The sequence below is a fragment of the Procambarus clarkii genome, chromosome 24 (genome assembly GCF_040958095.1).
Source record: "Procambarus clarkii isolate CNS0578487 chromosome 24, FALCON_Pclarkii_2.0, whole genome shotgun sequence".
NCBI classification, from domain to species: domain Eukaryota; kingdom Metazoa; phylum Arthropoda; class Malacostraca; order Decapoda; family Cambaridae; genus Procambarus; species Procambarus clarkii.
Window position 1 is genome coordinate 380,343 of NC_091173.1, and position 884 is coordinate 381,226.

Here is an 884-nt window from a genome sequence, read left to right on the forward strand (position 1 = left end):
GGGATGGTGGGGAGCATGGGGGGGCGGGGGAGTGGGGGATGGTGGGGAGGACTAGCGGGGCGGGGGAGTGGGGGATGGTGGGGAGCATGGGGGGGCGGGGGAGTGGGGGATGGTGGGGAGGACTAGCGGGGCGGGGGAGTGGGGGATGGTGGGGAGGACTAGCGGGGCGGGGGAGTGGGGGATGGTGGGGAGCATGGGGGGGCGGGGGAGTGGGGGATGGTGGGGAGGACTAGCGGGGCGGGGGAGTGGGGGATGGTGGGGAGGACTAGCGGGGCGGGGGAGTGGGGGATGGTGGGGAGGACTAGCGGGGCGGGGGAGTGGGGGATGGTGGGGAGCATGGGGGGGCGGGGGAGTGGGGGATGGTGGGGAGGACTAGCGGGGCGGGGGAGTGGGGGATGGTGGGGAGGACTAGGGGGGCGGGGGAGTGGGGGATGGTGGGGAGCATGGGGGGGCGGGGGATGGTGGGGAGCATGGGGGGGCGGGGGATGGTGGGGAGCATGGGGGGGCGGGGGAGTGGGGGATGGAGGGGAGCATGGGGGGGCGGGGGATGGTGGGGAGCATGGGGGGGCGGGGGAGTGGGGGGATGGTGGGGAGCATGGGGGGGCGGGGGAGTGGGGGATGGAGGGGAGCATGGGGGGGCGGGGGATGGTGGGGAGCATGGGGGGGCGGGGGAGTGGGGGGATGGTGGGGAGCATGGGGGGGCGGGGGAGTGGGGGGATGGTGGGGAGCATGGGGGGGCGGGGGAGTGGGGGGATGGTGGGGAGCATGGGGGGGCGGGGGAGGGGTGTTGGGGGTCAACAATGCGCACACATTGTTGACCCCCAACAATTCGGGGCCGGGTACAGCTAGTAGTTTTAATAATTAATTATTTAATTAATAAAGTG